Below are 19,307 nucleotides of genomic sequence, written 5' to 3'. Positions count from 1 at the left end.
CAGAGGCCCAGCCCTCCCCTCTCAATACTTCCAGTTCTGCCCCAAGAATAGGGCAGCAGGGTGCCTTTCCCCTCAGGCTTTATTATATCTACAGCCTGATATCTCCAGACTCAGTTTATCTAAATGCATCCACAGGCCAGATTGAGTTATGTGAAAAGTGAAATGTATCGGGAAGCTTTTGGAGAAAAGCCACATTCCCTTTATTTGGGCGTAGAGTGGACATGATGCCTTTCTGATGCTTGAGAGATGAGAGATGTTGCCAAACATCATTATCATCATAGATGCAATTTATGGGATGTGTTGATCTTAAAGATAACAAGGTCTTAAGCTACAAAAATGAGTTTATCCAGGAATAGCAGAGGAATTACAATTCAAGAGACACAAACTATGCTGAACCATAGGCATGTTGGAGAAGACAAACAGAAGCTCAGCTTTCATAAGGAGGAGCTTTCATTTTAAGGAGGAAGTGAGGGGGCAGATCTCTTTTTCATTTTCTGCAAGTGGTGAACAGCTTGTCATTGCTGAGTCAGAAGGAAACCGATTTTTCTGTTTGGGATCTGTAAGCTATAGTGAGAGTTATGTCTATAAGAGCCCTCTCTTCATGGCTTCCTGACTCTTATTTGGACTTTAGGTTTCCTTTGTTCATTTTCATATTTTCCCCTTTTGATCAAAATATTTCCTTGAAAGTGTCGTGTTGAGTCAACATTCTATTTGGTGCTTTGTCTCTGCAGAGGTTGGACAGGCAACAGTTGCAAAATTTTTAAATTATACAAAGCAAAATTAAAAGTGGCTTTGTTTGTATGATGCGTTTAAATCATGACCCTAAAGTAGTCAACTGACAAATAGCAAGTATACTTCTTCCCGATCTTGTATAGATGACTTTCTCCTTCTCCAGAGGCATTTATCCATGGGCAACAGGTGGTATCTGCTAATGCCACCTTGTTTGGAGTCAAGGCTATTGATTATCTACAACTACTTTAGCCAGGAATTCAAGTGATCATTGTTAGGCTGCAGAATCAGCTAGCTCTCCTAACTAGGGAGAGATTTATATTCGTATGCTCATTGGCATTTTGACCCAAGAGGGATAGGCTCTTGCTAAGGGGGTGGGCCCAGAGTCATGTATGGCCCACGTAGCTCCCACTTGAGATGCTTGTGAAGGTTTAATGGGGAAAATCAGTAGGAAGCTTCAGATTTATTATAGATATTAAGAGGGATGATGAAATATCCCGATAAACTCTGGCCTCCCATTTACCAGCTGTCCAAATATTCACAGACTCATTGAGAGTTTCATTTACCACAGACAAAGCTAAAGGCAGGTGGTGCACATAAACTTATTAATAGTTCCACTAGCTGGAATTTGTCAATGGGTCCTTTAGAGCCAAGAGTCAGTGTGTTTGGGGGATATTTAGGGAGAAACCATTCTGTTCTGTAGATTTCATCATCACTAAAGGCTGCAAAAAAAAGGGGGGTTTATTTTGTTACAGCAATGAGACTTAAGATAATACTAGAGGGTCACCACTGTCATGGACATACTTAGGTTTCTGGTACAAATCTGACAACTGGAAAGTTTTTCCTCTTTGGCAATGGATTGGGAAGTATGGGTAAGAGCATTGTCTTTCCAAGAAAGAGAGGGAGAAGATAAGGCAAGAAGTAACAGTAGGGAAAAGATGTACAGGCTAGTCATATTGGGAAAGCTGTTTCCTTCATCTATTGTACGCTTCAGTTCTTGAAAAATCTTTACTTTTAGGTCACCAGCTGGGGTGTAGGTCCAGTCAGGGTTTGGTGCTTTCTTTAGATGTGACACATGGATCCAAGAGCCTATCCTTGGCAGTTTCATGGCACAAGGGTTGGTTAAGGCCACTTGATAGTGGCCTTTCCAGTGGGGTTGAAGAGAGTCTTTCTGGAGATGTCTTTTCTGGTAGACAAATTCTCTAGGTTGTAAAGTGTGGTGCTCAAGGTCTTCATGCCCCAGGAGCATGCCATTATTGTTTTAATATATGGTTAAAATATAGTTTGTGGGTTCCAAAAGGAGTGTCCCTAAGGTTCAGAAGAACCAATGGCAATGCTTTTGGCCAGAGGTCTCTACAAATTTTTTTTTTCTTTTTACATTTATTTATTTATTATTGGCTGTGCTGGGACTTCATTGCTGCATGGACTTTTTCTACTTGTGGCAAACAGGGGCTACTCTCTAGTTGCAGTGCACAGGCTTCCCATTGCAGTGGCTTCTTGTTGCAGATCAAGGGCCCTAGGGTGTTCGGGCTCAGTAGCTGTGGCTCCCAGACTCTAAAGCACAGGCTCAATCGTTGCGGTGCACAGGCTTGGCTGCTTTGCAGAATGTGGGATCCTCCCAGACCAGGGACCACACCCATGTCTCCTGCATCGGCAGGACGGGAGCCACCGGGGAAGCCCTCCTACTGGGTTGTTTTGTTTTTTTTTAAATTTTTTAAAATTTATTCATTTTTGGCTGTACTGGGTCTTCATTGCTGCATGGGCTTTTCTCTAGTTCGGGGGGCTACTCTAGTTACGGTGTGTGGGTTTTTCATTGTGATGGTTTCTCTAGTTGCAGAGCATGAGCTCTGGGGTGAGAGGGCTTCAATAGTTGTGGCGCATGGGCTTAGCTGCTCCTCGGTATGTGGGATCTTCCCAGACCAGGGATCAAACCTGTGTCTCCTACATTGGCAGGCAGTTTCTTTACCACTGAGCCACCAGGGAAGCCCCTCCTATTGGGTTTTGATGATGCCGTTGGTGCATTTGACTAGTCCTGAAGACTGGGGGAAAGTGCAGTGAAAATGTTGTAGAACTGGTCAAACAGCACAGACTTCTTGTTGCACTTGACCAGTAAAGTGAGTTCCCCAGTACTAGGAAGTTTGGGGGTGGTTCCCTCAGGTAGGAATGATCTTTTCCAATAGGATCTTAGCCACTGAGGAGTCAGAAGTCTATCTACATGGAAAAGCTTCAGTCCAATAAGAAAACATGCAAACCATTGCCAAGACGTATTTATACCTGTGAGATTAGGGTAGCTATATGAAATCCATTGGCCAAATCTCAAATGGTCCATCAGGCAATTTAAAGTGCCTGGAAGGAGTGAGGACATATTTTCCTGGATTGTATTTTAGGAATAAACATCAGCCCTGAATCCAACATCTTCCTATGCAATGCTGCATAATATTGCTCTGATATCATCTGCTAAGAATTCATTACTTGGGAAAGCAACATTAAAGCCTGCATACTGGTGTTAAAATTCACAATGTGTAACACTTTAAACAGCATGTCAACCTGCTCCTTCACTTTGTCATCAGTAGACTGTTTAAGCATTTTTGTTTGTTTAAGCATTTTTGATTCAATTTTTTCTTGACTTGTTAAAGTTTATTAGAGTACCCCACTACTTGAAACAGTTTCTCATTCTGAAGCAGGGGCTGTTTAATAGTAGCTCCAGTAGAAATTCATTTCCAGTCTGGAGAAGGGTTGGGGAAAGCCCCTGTGATTTCTTAAGTCCCATCATTGGGATGTAGGAAGACTCTGGAAAGGTTGGTTGGGTGACTGAAGACTCCTGAAGTGTTTATTTTATAGCAGTCTTTTTTTCAATGTCCTGGCTTCTTAAAACAATGACAGGCCAGGAGGATTTTTACTTAAAGGCCTCCATCTATTGAAGCTGGAGATTAGGGATTTTAATGGTCTTTTTCTTACTATAATCATCCAGGGTGCAGGCTAATCGGTTTGCCAATTTACGTCTGGAATAGACATGGTTTCCTGTTCTGTTCTGGTTCACTTCACCAAGAGAGAAAGATCCTGGTTTAGCCTATTGATGAACACAGAGTTGAAGGCTACCCAAATGGATTCAACATCCAGAGGTAGACCAAAAATCTCAAAAACATTTGGTGTTAACTCTAAAGAGGGGCTTCCCTGGTAGCTCAGCTGATAAAGAATTCTCCTGCAATGCAGGAGACCTGACTTCCATCTCTGGGTAGGGAAGATCCCCTGGAGAAGGAAATGGCAATCCACTCTAGTATTCTTGTCTAGGAAATCCCACGGAGAGACGAGCTTGGCGGGCTCCAGTCCACGGGATCGCAAAGAGTCAGACACCACTTAGCGACTAACACTTTCACAAAGATGTGCATAGATTCATTGGTTTCTGAGTGTAAGCCTGAATCTTATTCCAGTTCACAAGTTTGGGAGGTTGCCAGGTGAAGCCATCTAGCAACTGGTGAGTGTGATTCTATGAGGCAGGGAGTAGGTCTCTCGTTTGCAATTCTAGAGATTTTGGGGGGTTACTCCAATTAGCTGTGTTCATTTAGTATTGGGCTTGGCCTTTGCCAATAAGCATGTGAACTAGCTGGCATAAATCTGAGGAACCTGATTGGTAAGTCTAGATAACTATATTAAACACCTCTGCGAAATCTATAAGGATCTTCATAGCTCTAAGAAAATCCTTGACTATGGCTGTAGTTGGGCCTTAGGCTAGAAGACCTGGGAAATTAGGGGCTTAGCATTGGGACCCTCAGAGAGACTGATTTTAAAGGAGCAGGTTCTAAGAGGTTCCGATGAGGAGAAAGTAAGAAAGAGTGAGGCTTGGAGTAACAGGGAAATCCAGTGAGAGGGTTGGAATGAGGATGTGGTGGGTACCAAGGACGTGGGGTACATGCAGTAGAGGAAGAGAGCGGGGTCTTCCAATGCCTTTTCATCTTCCTGTAATGGTTTATTCACCTCAGTCAGTTTAGAAAGGTTATTTTGTAAAGCCTCAAGATGTCAATTGAGGGCTTTCCTGGTGGTCCAGTGGTTAAGAACCCACCTGTCAATGCTGGGGACACAAATGTGATCCCTGGTCAGCGAAGAGCCCACATACTTTGGGGCAACTAACCCCATGCACCTCAACTGCTAAGCCTGTGTGCCCTAGAGCCTGTGCCCTGCAATAAGGCATGCCGCTGCAATGAAAGGCCTGTGCTCCGCAATAAGGCAAGCCGCCGGAATGAGAGGCCTCTCCTCTGCAATAAGGCACGCCACCGCAATGAGACGCCTGTGCCCCTGAGCTAGAAAGGAGACCTGCTCGCCACAACTAGCCTCCATGAGCTGCCACGAAGACCCAGTGCAGCCTAAATAAATAAATAAGATGTCAACTGAGATAAGCATGCCATTCAGTTTGTTGTATTTTGGAGCCACAATCCTCAAGTTTCGTTCTGAGAGAAACAAACTGGGGAGATTGAAACTTCGCCATCATGGCCATTGAAGTGCTAAATTATCTTTGGTTAGGTCAGTCCATTAGAATGAAAATGCATACGCGGGGGGACCATAGTTTTTAAACACAGAAGGGGCCAGGGTCCCAAAGGACGGGCCATCCTCAGAGTGTTTAGAGGACTGGGATACCATAATCTTAATTTAAAAGTTCAGGAAAAAAAAAAAAAGAAAAAGTACTCACGAAAAGGACAAAAAAAAAAAAAACCAGATCCTGAATGAAGTCAGAGAATTCAACCAAAAAGAGGGAGTTCATATCTGAGAAGAAACTTGTGAACCACAAGGAAGAAGACAGCTCACCGGAGCGGAGAGCACGCTGTTCCAGAGGGCTCATCTCCTTTGGGTCCCTTAATGGTCACTGTGAAACGTTGACCTTAAAAATGAATGAAAAGTGTGTTAGTTGCTCAGTCGTATTGGACTCTTTGCGACCCCGTGGACTGTAGCCCGTCAGGCTCCTCTGTCCATGGAATTCTCCAGGCAAGAATACTGGAGTGGGTTTGCCATTTCCTTCCCCATGAAACAACAAGGTCTTAAGCTAATCAAATTAACTTTATCCGTGAATAGCACAGGAATTGCAGTTCGGGTCATGCAAACTATGATGAACCACAGGCAAATCCAAAGAGACAAAGGGAAACTTAAGTTTTACCAGGTTTTAGGAAGAAATGGAGGGCTTCCTAGGTGGCTCAGTGGGTGAAGAATCCAGCCGCAATGCAGGAGATGCAGGAGACTCAAGTTCGATCCCTGGATCTGGGTCGGGAAGATCCCCTGGAGGAGGATGTGGCAACCCACTCCAGTATTCTTGCCTGGAGAATCCCATGGACAGAGGAGCCTGGCAGGCTATGGTCCATAGGCTTGCAAAGAGTCAGACACGACCGAGCACGCGCACACACACAGGAGGAAATCATAGGGGAGGAAGAGGCTGTGGGCAGGGAATTTTTATTGGCTCCTAGCAGTGGACAGCTTGTTGCTGAGTCAAAAGGAAGACTTCCTTCTTGGTGCTGGGCTCTGTAAGCTGAGGTGAGCAATGAAGGCAAGAGAGCTCTCCCTCCATGGCATCCTGGTTCCATTTTGACTTAGGTCTCCTTTGTTCATTTTCATGGATGCCTGCATCCTAAGGCCCTTTTGGATGTTACTTACAGTCTTTACAGTATGTTGTGGCATACTTTAACAGAAGAGAAACCTGAGGTTCAGAGGGGTTAGGCATTTTGCCCTCTGCCATACAGCTTTTAAGGGGCTAAGGTGTAACAGGTTCAGGCCTATCTGTCCAAAAGCCCCCAGGCAGTGACCATGATTGTTACTGCTGCTATTTTTCCCACTGCTCTCGGAGTGGTCATTTTTTTATGAAGTCTACCGAAAGTCACAGGAATTTACTACACCCTAAGTGGAAGAATCACGGAGGTATAGAATTGAACAGGTTAAAATTTAGGCTTAACCAACAGAGATATCAACAGCACCAAACTTTCATCTTATCTGAAACCTGTACATCCTTAGGACTTTGGACATTTTTAAAGTCTCTCAAGTATTTTAAAAGGAATAAACATTGACTTTTTAAAAGCTTAAAAAAAAAATCTTCCCATACCCCCACTGTCTTCCCAAGCCTCTCCACCCTATAAACTTTTCACTGAACAAATACCGATTGGAAATAGATAACTGTTAAGGCCCTACTGTATAGCACAGGGAACTGTACTTAATACTCTGTAATGACCTATATGGGGGAAAAAGTCTAAAATAGAGTGGATATATGTACACTTATTCACTTGGATTGATTCACTTTGCTATATAGCAGAAACTCCACACAACATTGTAAATCAACTCTACTCTAATTGAATTTTTTTTAATGGGCATGCTGTGGAAGCACCCCAGGGCTTGGGGCTCAGAAGAAGCTAAGGGCAGGCAGTCAATGCGGACTGGGCGGGCCTCCCCAGGCTGTCAGTTCCAGAGGCCACCAGTAGGGGGAGCCCACTGCCCAGGCCTGAGTAGCCCCTCAGTTGCTTATGTAACCTGGAAACCTGGGGGAGGAGAGCAAACCGCAGGCAGAGGCGCATCACACATACAGACGCACGCGTGTACCCACAGTAACACAGAGAGGCTTCTTACACAATGACGTCACGTCGCCAACGGAGCGATGCACAGACACGCAGCGCGCGCACGTGAGGCAGAGGAGGGGTATATCTCTGGGAGTGGAGAGCTTCCCGTCTGGTCCGTAAAAAATCCACCCAGGCTGACCCAGCACTGAGGCCGATGCCGATGCCTGCGGTGGGGTGCAGAGAAGGGGGAATGCGACCTCTCTAGGAGCCTCAGGCCAGCCTGAGCCTTTAAGGGAGGGAGCCCGGGGCTTCCCTGGTGGCTCAGACAATAAAGACTCCGCCGGCAATGCCGGAGACCTGGGTTCAATCCCTGGGTTGGGAAGATCCCCTGGAGAAGGGAATGGCACCCCGCTCCAGTATTCTGGCCTGGAGAATTCCGTGGACAAAGGAGCCTGGCAGACTACAGTCCATGGGGTCGCAAAGAGTCAGACACAACGGAGGGACTTTCACTTTAGTGAGCTTGCAGAGATGTTAGTGAGCTGGGACATAGTGATCAGTGGTCATGGGGGGCTGTCCTCAGTATGCCATCATCAGCCCCCTAGCCCTCCTTGTACCACCAGGGGTGGGCATACTTCAGATGCCAGGCCCATGTTTCCCAGGCTTATTTTATTCATTTCCCCCAAGATGAAATATGTACAGCACACTGAGGCGGCACTGAGGTGTCCTGAGTCCTTGAAACAATTAAGACGCATGCTGTGTCCTGAAGGAGCGTATGTATGATCTTGCTCAGATGTCACACTTTACAGTCACAACTGTGGAGACAGGGTTCTCGGAGAGGCACATTCACAGACGGGGCTGCTGATGTACTGTGACCTCCATCGGGTGTGTAACGTGATCTCATCTAATGGTCCCAGCACCCTGTGAGCTTACTGCTGTCATTATCCCCACGAGGAGACCGAGGCCTGCAGGAGTTTAGGAACGTGTCCCAGGTCAATGCATTAGTTACTGTCCAAACTCAGGTTTGAACCCTGGATGGTCTGGTGTGAGGAGTCAGTAACTCTTGTTACACGACTTCTTTTATTTATTCATTTGGCCACACCATGTGGCAAGTGGAATCTTAGTTCTCCAACTGGGGATTGAGCCTGAGCCCCCTGCAGTGGGAACACGAAGCCCCAGCAATCGGACTGCCAGGGAAGTCCTTGTGACATGGCTTCTTAAAGGCAGACGTGAGGGAGGCAGGTTCAGGAGGGAGGGGACGTATGTCTCTTAAGTGTGTATAAATCCCAGTTTGGTGGGGACTGAGACTCACACACAAGAATGTCCTGTGATTTGTGTGTGTTTATGAAAGCCCTGACCCATGTCCATGGCGGCTTCATGCTGATGTATGGCAGAAACCAACACCGCACTGTAAAGCAATTATCGTTCAATTTAAAATAGATAAATTATAAAACAGGCAAACATGGAGCAGCATGTATGTGAAACATGTACTCCACTCTGGGCCCAGACAGCAGCTTGGGGACAGGGTGACAACCACACCCAAGAAAACAGCACACATCCCCACCAGACACTGACGTGGAGAAGTCCACCAGCATGCTTAGCCCTCAGCTTCATTTCTCCTAAGTGTGTATAAATCCCAGTTTGGTAGGCGCTAAGAATCACACACAAGAATGTCCTGTGATTTGTGTGTGTTTATGAAAGCCTTGACCCATACTGCCCCGATGAGCCATGTTTTCCTACTCTCCCAAAAGGGAACATTCTCTCTGCTGACTTGCTGAGAGGCTCAACTCAAAGAGACAAGACAGAGATGCTGCCTAAAACCTACCTTTACCCAGACGCCCACCTCATGCAGAGATGAACCAAGACAGATATGCCGATCCAGGGACCTGGGTGCCCCGAAAGAAAAACACGCAGACATCATGCACACCCAAACCCACTCACTCAACCACAAAGCTGTCTCCACAACCACGCACACTCACACCAGACCCGCCTTCCTCCCTAGCCGGGCATCTGCATCCTCATGGGGAGCTGTGTGTGTGTGTGTGTGTGTGTGTCTACGCCCTGCACCCTCCTCTAGCCCTGGCTGGGCCCACACTCCTTCTCCAGTTCTTAAACCCTATGCCAGTGGGTGGCACATCTGTTCAAGAACAGAGAAGACACCGCGCCACTGCCAGCCTGGCCCTGACTCCTGAGGCGACCCTGCCATCCCACCCAGATTAGGGCCAGCTGCCACCCACTCTGGAATGCTGTGGATGGATCCCTCTCGGCTGGAATCGCCTTTTCCTCCCCCTGACAGCCCCTTGTTCCCCAGTCCCATAGGGCTGGGTGCCCGGGCTCCACCCCAAAGGCTCCCCCATCCCTCTTCTCCATCCCCAGCAAGCTAAGAGGGAGCTGGTGCTGCAGACATATGTCTGGATGGTGGCACAGGGCTGAGGCCACCCCCGCTGTGTGATATCACTTGTTCCCCACCCGAACAGCTGGCCTGGGGGAGTGGGCACTGAGTAAGGGCAGAAGATGGCAGCGGTCTGGCTAGACAGATTTGTGGGCTGCATGTTGTTGCTCAGCCTCCGGGGGCGGCGGCAGGAGGTGGTTAACTCCAGGTGGCTGCCTTTGAGTCAGTGAGTGGGGGTCAGATTTGGAGAACAGGTTGTTCCCAAGTCTATCCACACCCAGCTCTGAGCAAGGTGAGGAGGAGGCACCAGCAATTGCTGATAATGAACACCTGCTGTGTGCCCAGCACTGCTCTGCAGACCATGCACATGCGCTCACTCCCTTGGCCCGCCTCACAACTCAGGAGGGCTGAGTCCTATTATTACCTATTTACAGATGGGAGCAGGAGGCCTGGAGAGGGTACCTCACTTCCCCAAGGTCACCGGGCTAGTAAATTGTAGCACCTGGATGCCAAAGCCAGCTGTTTAACTCCCGCGCTTAAGTTCTTAACATTCCTCTTGCTCCTGCTCCCCCAACGCTTCCTCCTCACACACTCATTGATATACGCACATGTGCGTGTGCACACTCAACCACACACTCTCTCCTTTTGAAATAATAGTCTTTTCCCACCAGTGTGTTTCCAGCTCCTGACACACAGTGGGTGTTCAATAAATATCTGTTGGATGAATGGATGCAATGCTGAGTCAGGAAAAAAGGAATCAATAAGAGGCAGGTGTGTATGTGTGTGGGGGTGGGGTGGGGAGAGAAGAAAGGGGTGAGAAGAATTTCATGAATGCACATACACAGCCGTCTAGAACTGCTCATAGTATGGAAGGCTCGCTTCTACCTCTGGGGCCCGGCATTTCTAAGCGCCCTGGATGGGGAAAGGGGATTGAAAGCGGGGTTCACAGGGTTCCCTGAGTGAACGGGGCCTTAACTCTTCCCCTCCAATCAGGACAGAGTTTGCGGGGGTGAGGGCAGGTCTGGGAGGAGGGTAGGGAGCACACAGCCACTTGGGCCATTGCATCCCCTGCTTGTCACTATTCCCTGCCCCTGTGCTTCGAGCTCTCCCCAGCTCCCCCCGTAAAGCTCTGGCTTCCCACCATCCACACCTGGACTCTCCAGGAACCTGGCACCCCTTTGCTCTTCTGGCCGAAGAGTGGACAAGTCCCCTTTTCCCTAGTCCAACTGAAACAAGGGTGGAATTTTTCCAAAGGCTCTCTGTTGGGAAAGGAAAGGGAAAACAAAGCCAGAAATAAAGATTACAAAAACAAAGAAGCAGATGGGTGCCGGAGCTCGCCACGGGAGGGAGTGGGCCTGGGGTCCTGACGCCATGCACCCTCCCCCGCTCTCCCAGCACCTGTTCTCAGCCCTTGGACAGTGCTTTCCACTCTGCACTGTCATCCCAGCCTTGGTTTATATGTGCCTCTGCACCCTGGCTGTGAGCTGCTCAAGGCCACTGTTGGCTCTTCTTGGCTCTGCCCCCCAGGCCTAGTACAGTGCCTGGCGAGGAGTAGAAGTGCCGCAGACATGTGCCAAGCAACTGAGCAAGCGAGGGAGCAGGGCATGAGTGAGAGAGAAGGAAGCTGGGTTCTTTCTCTCTGATGACCAGAATGCCTCCACGGGGGGCACCGTTGCCCCCTCTGGGGCTTGTCTCACACCGGACACTTTCATCCACCGCTGACAGAAAGCTTTTCCTCCTATTTCAGAGCGCAAACCTGCCATCCCTCAGCAACAACCCAACCTGGCTTCCTGGGCAGCCTGGGAAGGGCCCAGCTCCATCCCCTGGGGAGAGAAGGGTCCTGGAGATCACGTTCAGCTGAGAACAAACTGCAGTCCTGAGACCAGGACATGGAGAAGCAAGGGCAGGAAATGCAGCGGACGTGCATTGAACATTTGAATTCTCCAGACAACCCTCTGGGTTAGAGCTGATGAGGAAATGAAAGCTCAGAGAAGTTAAACTTTTGGCCAGGGAGTGGTAGATCTAGGGTTTCTTTTCATTTTTTTAGTTATTTGGTTTTATTGGGTATGGATTTGGTGGGGCTTCCCTGGTAGCTCAGCTGGTAAAGAATCTACCTGCAATGCAGAAGACCACGGTTCGATTCCCGGGTTGGGAAATTCCCCTGGTGAAGGGATAGACTACCCACTCCAGTATTCTTGGGCTTCCCTGGTGGCTCAGACAGTAAAGAATCCACCTGCAATGCGGGAGACCTGGGTTCGATCCTTGGATTGGGAAGACCTCCTGGAGAAGGGCATGGCAACCCACTCTGGTCTTCTTGCCTGGAGAATACCTGCCTGCTCCAGGGGTAATAAGTCACCGAGCACTGGCACTTAGCATGCCGCCTCCTGAACTGGATGTCCCCGGGGGAAGGCAACTGGACGGAACACACCCCAAAATTGGGGGATCAAGCCACTGACCTTCAGGACGTATGAGATAGAACTTCTGTGTTCCCAACATAGTCAAAAATGTCGGGGCTGAGATTCCAGAATCAGACAACATAGGCCTGGATGCATCTGGATCTACCAGCTGTGAGGCCTCCATCCCATCCCTGAGTTCCTCTAGTCTTGGCTTCACTGTGTGGAATAGGAGAATTAGTATGGTCTTGACCTCTTGTTTTTGGAGATTGTTGTGAAAATAAATGAGAATGTAGGAACCACGGTGCCTGGCTATGATCAAAGCTAGGGCCCCTGCGGCAAATAGAGGCGGGAGATTCTTCTAAGTGAACCGTGTCCTTCCCTGGCTCCCACCTACTCTGTTCTCTATTTCCTGCTGTCTTTCTCCTTCCACTTCCTGGACTCCTCTTGAAGAGGGTAACCTCCACTCCTGCTTCAGTTTCCTCACTGTGCACTCCTTAACCCTTCACAATTGTATTTGCAAACTCTACCCTCCTGACTCAGACGGTAGAGAATCTGCCTGCAATGCGGGGGTTTGATCCCTGGGTCAGAAAGATCCCCTGGAGAAGGAAATAGCAACCCACTTCAATATTCTTGCCTGGAGAATTCCATGAGCAGAGGAGCCTGGCAGGCAACGGTCCACGGAATTGCAAAGAGTCGGACACGACTGAGCAACTGACACCCACATACACCTTCTATGGAAATGGTTTTCTAAAGGTTACGCCAGTAACTTCCAAGTTTCCCCAGTGGGACCATCTTTCATTTCCCTTTGGCTGTCTGTAGCATCTGAAGCTGCTAGTTTCTTGCCCTTGAAACTTTTTCCTCTGTTGGTTTCCAGGCCTCCTCCTGGGTCTCGTTCCCCCGTCTTGCTGGCTTGTCTGAGTCTCCATCTTTGGATCCTCCTTCTCTGTGCGGGCTGTGACCCACGCATCTGTCCATGACCGCTCTCCTGGTTCAGCGCTCGCCTCTGTGCAGGGGACTTCTGTGGCCTGTCCTCTCTCCCAGGCTCCAATCCCCATTTCACCACCCACTGAGCACCTTCACCTGGAAAGCCTGCCAGCAGCACCCCACACTGCACGCGCTCCAGGGCACACACGCACCTCCTCTCCCACACGGCCTCCCTCCAGCCACCCTCCGCCTCCTCTTCTGGCTGTGCCGGCTCTTTGTTGCAGCACGTGGGCCTCTCAAGTTGTGGCACCAGTTTCTGGAGTGTGGGCTCAGGAGCCGTGGTGCACGGGCTTAGCTGCCCCGGGGCACGTGGGACCTTAGTTCCCTGAGTGGGAGTGGAACCTGCGTCCCCTGCGTTGAAAGGGTGGATTGTCTACCACTGGACCCCCAGGGAAGTCCCCGTAACTACTTATGGTAGTTAATTCTGCACTAGCATCCACTTCCGTCTCCAGCTCCTTCCTCCCTCATCCCCCCATACAATCAATTGCCAAATCCTGAAATTCTACCTCCCAAAGTCCTTTTCTCTTCATTGTCATTGCCACTCTCTTGCTCCACGCCTTCACAGCCCTTGGCTAAATTTTTGCCATAACCTCCTCTCTGTCTCCCCCAGCCCAACACCCCAGTCCATGTGCACACACCCCCTGCAGTCAGTGAACCATCTGAGAACACCCCTCCTCCCTGCTCAAACCTTTGAAGTGGCTCCATGTCGCTTATAACAATATTTTTAAAACTTGCTTGGTGGTAAAAATACTGAATCCCACTCCCCACCCCTGCCCTTATGGATCAGGATTTCTAAGAGATGTGACTGCTTGTATTTGTAACAAGCACTCCAAGTGATTATTATCATCAGAACCTTTTGGGAAAGGCTGGCATTTAGAATGGCACCTAGCTGGTGTTCAAGGCCCCACATGAAATGACCCCCACCTCCATTCCCAGTATCAGCTCCCGTGTTTCTTTTCTTTTTTAAAAAAATATTTGCATGCTAAGTCGCTTCAGTCATGTCCGACTCTTTGCGATCCTATGGACTGTAACCCACCAGGCCCTCTTTTCCATAGGATTCTTCAGGCAAAAATACTGGAGTGGATTGCCATGTTCTCCTCCAGGGGATCTTCCTGACCAGGGATCCAGCCTGGTCTTTTGTCTCCTGTATTGGCAGGCGGGTTTTTTTGGTTGTTGTTCTTACCACTAACGCCGTCATTTATTCGGCTGCTCTGCTCAGTGTTTTAGTTGTGGCGTGCAAGATCTTTAGTTGCGGCCTATGAACTCTTAGTTGCGGCATGTGGAATCCAGTTTCCTGACCCTGAACCCAGGCCCTCTGCATTAGGATCATGGAGTCTTCGCCATTGGACCACCATGGAAATCCCTTGGCTCCCGTGTTTCTTGGCGCACTGGGAGTTCCAGGCTTCTGTGCCTGTGACCATAGTGTTTCCTCTATTTGGAGCATGCTCTCTCTGGGCCTCTAAGCTAGATCCTACCCATCTGTTGAGGCCCAACTAGAATGCCACCTCCTCCCTGCAAGCCTCCTAATTCCTCCAGCTGAGAACCATCTCTTCCTTCACCAAGCTTCCCCCACCCTCTAAACAGAAGAGTGTGCGGCCGGCTGTACTGTTCCTCTCCGGAGTCTTCGGGGGGCACTCTTCACTCTCACCACTGCAAACTAGAGGTTTCTGCACATGTGCTCCTGGGGATAAGGACCCAGAGCAGATCCTTCTCTGCATCCCTATACCCTGGAAATTACACATTCAGGTTCTAGAAACAAACTGCCTGGGTTTGAATCCAAGCTGCCCTGCTTGGGTTAGCATCTTGGGGTTTCAGTTTTCCCATCATTAAAAGATTTGTTATGAGGATTAAACTGAGGAACTCATGGAAAGTACACAAGTGCTTAGCATGGTACCTCATTAAACTGTTAACTCTGATGAGCTAGAGCCCTTAGACACGATTGGTTCCAACTCTGCCTGCACACTGAATCATCTGGGAGCTTTAAAAAGACACTAATGGCTGGGCCCCATCTCAGACCAGCTAAAACATGATCCTTGGGGTAAGGCCCAGGCATGGAACCTTAGTATACAGCTGGGGGTGAGAACCTCTGTGCAGTCCACCCCCTCACTCTATTGGTGGGAGGTAAAGGACTTATTCAGGTCCACGCTCCTAGTTCATGGTGGAGTGAGTCCTATTCTGCAAGCCTCTGCCGTCCCTCTGGTCTAACCCTCAGTAATGTCTAGTGCTCCATGGCCTAGCGTCTTTGGGACAGCGGAATTGCCAAGGAGGGAAGCAGAGCCTAGGCCCACCCAATCTCATTCAGCAGAAATGGAGGTGAAGAAGTATGGGGAGCTAGAGGAAATGAGGTGTCCCCAAGGGCTCAGAGCTGCCCTGGGAGCTCAGGCCAAGGGATGCGGTGGAGGGATCTGGAGTCTAAAAGCCCATGAGATTCTGACAAAAGGACCATGAGGTGGGGACCTTGTTTGCCTTGATTGCAACAGTCTCTCTAGTACCTGTGTGCAGGGAGCCTGGCACACAGTCAGTGTTCCAGAAACGCTGGGACAGTCTGAGGAGGCAGTGGCCGGGCTGGGAGCTCGCCCCACTGGCTGAGGCGTCTATGGGGGCGTTCATGTTCCCCAAGGGGGAGGGCTGAGAACATCAAGAGAGAGCACAAGGGTGAATGGACCCAGGACTTGCCGAGAAACTGAGGCCCCGCAGAGGCCGAGCTCCCTGAGGTGCCAAGGAGAGCTCGTTGTGCGGAGCGAGGCTGCTGCCCTGTGTCTCGGGTGTTTTCAGGGCCTCCGGTCCCATCCGGGGGTCCGGAACGCCTCAGAGGGCGGAAAGACAAACAGAACTGTGTCCTGGGCCAAGTAGGGGGCCTGGTTAGGGAAGGAGGCTGGGGGGGAACCAGGCTGCCTCTTGATAGGGGGAACGGAGAGGCGGGGAGCTCTGGGTCAGATCTCCAGCCAAACCAAACCTGCCCCAGGGGGCTGGGGGCCGCTCCCGCCCTACCCAGATGGAATCAAAGGCAAACAGGAACCCTAGCGGGCCCAGCTGTGACCCCTGCCCCCCACACTCAGCAGGGCCCATTAACCACATCCTTCCTATTACCCCTCACAGACTTTGGCCAGCCCAAAGAATCTCTGGAAACAGATTCATCTGGTTTTCATGGGTCAAATGCCAGCCAAGAAATGTTGTTTCTCCAACCTCACCCTCAACCTGGCTCATCTCCTCCAAAGATAGCCAGCCCCTTTCCCTTCTCACGCAGGTGCTCTGTAAGAAATCAGGGTAGTCTTTGCTCAGACCCTGAGTCCTTCCTTCCCTCTGTGCCAAGAGTTGAAGGGATCAGACTCATTTCCGAGAGTCACACTAGTGAGCAAAATAGGACTGCCTGCTCCTCGGATCTCCTTCTGAACCCTGGTCTCCAACCGATTGTTGGAGATACAAACACAGGTAATTTTTCCTGTTTACCTGGGCGGAGCCAAGTGCTAAGAAGGAAGTAGCCTGGAATTTGGGGATCACCAGAGCTTTAAAGGAACCTCAGAGATTTTCTAGCTCTGCTCATTATTCAGATGAAGGATGCCTCTTCCCCAAGGTCCCTTGAGTGGTTCCACTGGAACCAACCGCTCTGGCCTGACGTGCAGACATGTGCCCTTTGCTTTGGACCACGGTCGGGGCTGCAGGTAGGACTGTGGGAAGACAGGCCCAGAGCAGCTCTGGGCCATTGTGCTTAGCAGGGAGGTTGACACGCAGCCCCCCAGGCCACACTCTGATCCTTTCCTGCCCCTCCATCTGCCTTCCACTGCACTTCCAGGACACAAACATGGAGCCATCCCAACCCAGAGAGCAGCAGAGAGAGCCAAAAGAGGTGGGCAGGGAGCAGAGGCGGAGAGATTGAGGAAAATTCTTCCAGGCGCTCTTTCTTCCCTGTCCATTTTCTGAATTCTGTATAATGTGGTTTTACCAATTAAAAGGGTAGTAAGAATAATCCATAGGAAAAATTTTAAATGACAGAAGCAAGGAGAGACAGAGGAAAAGGTTTCTAGGACGCATTCTGAGTGGTTTGAAAAGACAAGAAAGAGCATAGAGGCACAGATGTAAACAGAGAGAGAGAGAAATCCAACACAGCCCTTGTGGTCCAGTGGGGAAACTGAGGCAGCAGCAGGACCTGGACAGGCTCTTTGCAGCTCCACAACCTGCCCACCACAAGATCACTGCAACCTGCGGGACCTGTGAGGAGAGAAGGCTGGAGAGGAGGGGGGAAAGGAGGCACCTTTCTGGGACACCCCAGGCCTGCCCAGGCTCCTGTTCATCCTGGCACCCAGAGACAGCCTCCCAGGGCAGCGGAGCTTTTTCACTCACTCCCCCCAGAAGGCCCCGGAAGCCTGGCAGTGGTGGCAGACCCTGAAGAACAATGTGGGGGGGAGCAGGAGGGGAAGGGGAGGGGATGACAGAGTGAGAGGAGAGGCTGCTTGGAGGGGCTGACAAAGGGGGAGGAGGAAGAGCAAGCGGACCGGGAGCTCGGCCCAGAGAAGTGGGGTGAGGGGCGGGCGCGGGGCCGGGGGCGGGCGAGAGCGCCTCCCGGGCTTCCTGCGCTCCCCCTCTGCCTCCCTCGCGCCCTCCCTCCCTCCCTCCCTCTCTTCCACCCTCACGCTCTTCACGACCTTGAAACAACGTTCAAGTCTGGGCTGGAGGCCCCGGGAGGCCGGTCACTGAGGAAACAACTGTGTCCTGGAGCCCTTGGAAGCCCATCTGCAGCTGCGCGGCGACCCGCCCCGTCCCCGTCCCCTGCACACACGCGTTCTCCCAGGGCCTCTCACGTACACCCGCCCGCGTGCTCCGCACGGGGACACGCGGGAGCGCAGAGCACGGAGCCTCACCACACGGACCACACCTTCTCCCCAGGAGTTTACTCACTTCCCTCCCACAGGCTCTTCCCAAGCACAGCAGCCCCCCGTCTCTGACTGCACACGTCTGCACACACCCGAGAAGACACCCTCCTCTGCCTGTCTTTCTCTCTCACGCACACACCTCCTTCCCAGATCCTCCCATACCAACGGCACACTTGATTCTGGACCACACAGCCTCTCCGTCGTGGGGCTGCCTTCCGATCTAAGACTTTCTCTCGGACCCAACCCCCAGCCCAGTCCCCCTGGACTTCCCACCTCCTGCTTTCAAGTCTGTCTTGCTCTCTGCTTCCCTCTTCTTACCCCAGGGGCGTCGGTCCAAGCTGGCGCCACTGGCTGTGTTCAAAGGAAGCAGGAGCCCAAGCAGGCACCCCAGATCAAACGACCAGGTGGTGTCTCCTCTGGGTGGTGTCCTGGAGTCGGAGGTCCGCAGAGGAGGAGGAGGAAGGGGTGACCTCCCAGAGCCTCCACACTGTCCTGGGCAGGCAGGGAGGTCAGGGACACGCGACGCGGCTGAGGGACCGGCCCTGGGTCCTGTGGTCCTTGTCTTTGTCTGAGTCCCAGATATGCATGTAGCAGCGCCCTTAGGACTGCGCTGGTGTGTGTGTGCGCGCTAAGTCGCTTCAGTCCTGTCTGACTCTGTGCGACCCCATGGACTGTAGCCCACAAGGCTCCTCTGTCCATGGATTCTCCAGGCAGGAACACTGGAGCGGGTGGCCTTGCCCTCCTCCAGGGGATCTTCCCCACCCAGAGATACAACCCACGTCTCTTAGGTCTCCTGCATTCTTTACCACCAGCGGCTACAGGCTCACCCAACTGCAGGGCTAGGCAAGGACCCTCCCCCCTTCACCAGGTTTGTGTGGGCAGAGGAAGGGCACAGCCCCTTCCGGTGTCGGGTCTGGCTACAGGGACCAGAGCCAGGACCTTGGAAGGGCTAGGCAGCACTGGGAGGTGCCAGCGGGGATGAGGATGGGGTGTGAAAACCCTGAGAACCCAGTGCTGGAAGCCGATATGCCCTCCGTTTCCTACCCTGTTCTTTTCTGTCTCACCTTGCATCCTGCAGAGGGCAGGACAGAAGATAACCTGGGCGCTCTGCCCCGGGAACCGATGAGTAGCTGCTTCCTAACTCCTAAGTCATCTCTGGTCCACCTCAGGGCAAGGCTGCCCCCCACCTGTGGGTCTGTCTGTCACCGACTTCTTTGGGCGGTCCCTCCTGTTGTCTAACCACGAGCCTTCTTGCTGCATCCTCAGTTACTTCTCTCACTCTCCTCTCTACACACCGAGGCTTGAACTGGGTTCTGTTTTCTCCTTGTTTCCTCCCACTACCTGATCTCCCCAGGTCCAAAGTCAAGGTCGGTGGAGGGGCCGGTGCAGAGAAGGGAGTTGCCCCCTTTCA

The 19,307-nt window shown here is 50.9% G+C and overlaps 1 long non-coding RNA gene across 1 annotated transcript; it reads right to left on the bottom strand.

The window, feature by feature from the left end:
- Nucleotides 1-5,529: 5,529 nt before the first annotated feature.
- On the bottom strand, nucleotides 5,530-18,736 carry LOC122430972. Its single transcript, XR_006266417.1, has 3 exons — nucleotides 18,215-18,736; nucleotides 7,327-7,480; nucleotides 5,530-5,602 (listed from the first exon to the last, which is right to left on the bottom strand). It is a non-coding gene; the product is annotated as an uncharacterized LOC122430972 (long non-coding RNA).
- Between the last annotated feature and the right edge of the window lie 571 nt (nucleotides 18,737-19,307).

The sequence above is a fragment of the Cervus canadensis genome, chromosome 2 (assembly GCF_019320065.1).
Source record: "Cervus canadensis isolate Bull #8, Minnesota chromosome 2, ASM1932006v1, whole genome shotgun sequence".
Lineage (NCBI taxonomy): Eukaryota > Metazoa > Chordata > Mammalia > Artiodactyla > Cervidae > Cervus > Cervus canadensis.
This window is presented reverse-complemented; position numbering and strand designations above follow the sequence as displayed.